Source organism: Tupaia chinensis, unplaced genomic scaffold (genome assembly GCF_000334495.1).
Source record: "Tupaia chinensis unplaced genomic scaffold, TupChi_1.0 Scaffold000201_1, whole genome shotgun sequence".
NCBI classification, from domain to species: Eukaryota; Metazoa; Chordata; class Mammalia; order Scandentia; family Tupaiidae; genus Tupaia; species Tupaia belangeri.
The window spans coordinates 3,407,763-3,410,032 of NW_006159676.1; positions in this window are offsets into that span (position 1 = coordinate 3,407,763).

Consider the following 2,270-nt stretch of genomic DNA (forward strand, 5'->3'; position numbering starts at 1 on the left):
AACAAAAAAAAAGAAAAAAAAAAAAAAAAAAGAAATCAACCCCCGGGGGGATGGTCGCATTGCAGTCCTTTCTCCTCTGTTCTCCCTTTTGGGATTTTGGGACACGCAGCATGTTTTTTCAAGCTGCTAGGTCTGAAACTCCAACAGAGCTGTCTGCCCTGTGGGGCCAGTTGCGACAACACCTCCATGCCACCTGCTGACCCCTAAAACTTTTCTTTACTCATGATATAGTGCATGTGCGTGCATGTGAGAGTGAGAAAGAAAATGAGAGAGAGAGATAAGTGCCCCCCACAGAGTCTGGTGACTCTGCAGTCCTCTTTCTCCAATCCCCCAGCGTACATGCCCGGAATGCTTCAGGCTGACTCCCATATCATCGACTGCGGTTCGAGTCCCAGACTTGGCAACTTGAAACTCATGGTGGGCACATGTACGTGCGTGTGTACCCAAAATCCCAAGAGGAGAAAAGATTGTGGCGTGGCTATCCCCCCGACCATCGAGGCTGATTTCTCACTCTGTCTCTCTGGCGAGTGCAAATGCCCTATTGCAAAAATCTCTCTAAAATAATTCATTTGTTAATAAATCTTAAAAATAAAAAGTCTGTGGGTCAGAAAGAAGTAGAGAAATGCAATCTTGCTGGTCTTCCAAAAGGAATCCACTATTCTGCAAACTGCCCATGGAGAAGAGCAGCCCTCTAAAACCTGAAGCCCACATTCTACAGTGTCTATTCTGCCAATAATCTGAATGAACATGGATAGAACCTCTGAGCCTTGCTACGGAATCCTGTCCAGCTGACACTTGTGAGAACTTGACCCACCATGCCTGGATGCCTGACCCGCAAACATTATAAGACAATGGGTGGAGGTTATTTTAAGCTGCACCACTTAAAATAATTTGTCCTGTAGCCATAGAGAACTGGTACACTTATTAAGTATCCTTGCCAAAAATGTCTACGGTCAATAAAAAGTGATAATGGGGGCCAGCAAGTGACACACTGGACTCCCACATGGCCAACCGTGGTTCAAGTTCTGGACCTGAGAGCTTGAAAAATCACACCAGGTGGGTATGTGTGCATGCCCAAAATCCCAGGAGGAGAAGGGATTGCAGTGTGGCCATGTTCCCTGGGGTGTGTGTAGGGAGATTTTCCACTTTGCCTCTCATGGTCTCTCTGTCTCTTCTGTGAGCACATGTGCCCGATGACAAACATTTTTTTAAAAAAGCGTGGGTGCCAGCAGGTGGCGTAGTGGTTGTGGCACTAGACTTCCACAACATGGCTGACTGTGGGTTCAAGTTCCTGACGTGGTGGGCTTGCTTTTCACTTTCCCATTCTCTCTCTCTCTAGTCAGATTAAATAAATAAATAAATACGTAAATAAATAAAAATAAAATAAAATATATACAGCAGATGGCATAACAGGTATGTCACTGAACTCCCACATAGTCGACCACGGCTCAAGTGCCGGCCCCAGTGGCTTAAAACTCACACCAGGTGCGTGTGCGTGCGTGCCCAAAATCCTGAGAGGCAAATGGAGAAGAAGGGATTGTGGCATGGCCATCCCCCTAGGAGGGGAATTTCTCACTTTCCCTTTCTCTGTCTCTCTCTTTGGTGAGTGCATGCACCCAATGTACCCCCCCCAAGAAGAGAGAGAGAGATTTAAATAAAGCCAGTGTTTTACTCATGCCGGGGCGCATGTGCGTGCGTGCCCAAGATCCCGAGAGGAGAATGGAGGAGAAGGGATTGTGGCATGATCATCCCCCCTGGGGGGTGATTTCTCACTTTCTTTCTCTCTGTCTCCTCTCTGTCTGGCGAGCGCATGTGCCCTATAGCGAAAAACCTCTCCAAAAAAATAAGTAAATAAATCAAATAAAATAAAGCCAGTGTTTTAATTTTTTTTTTTTAATAAATAAGTAAAAGAGAGAGAGGGAGGAACAGAAGAGAAAGGTGGCAGCTTGACCAACCTCATGGAGGATGCTTTCTCACTTTTCCTCTCTTTCTCTCACTTTCTCTGGTGAGTGCAACCCACCCTGTAGCAACCTAAAAAAAAAAAAAAAAATGCCCCTTTACTCTAACAAATTGTCCTAGTTTGGATGATAATTACACAATCATGTTTAAGCCGTGAGAGAACAGGTGCAAAATGAAATAACCATGGTTTTGCCCTGGTTAGGAGACATCAAAAAACCACTCATCTCCCAAGCACCATAATTGTCAAACGTTTCCTTTCTTTTTTTTTTTTTTTTTTTTTGAGGGTTTTTTTTTTCTATAGGGCCCATTTT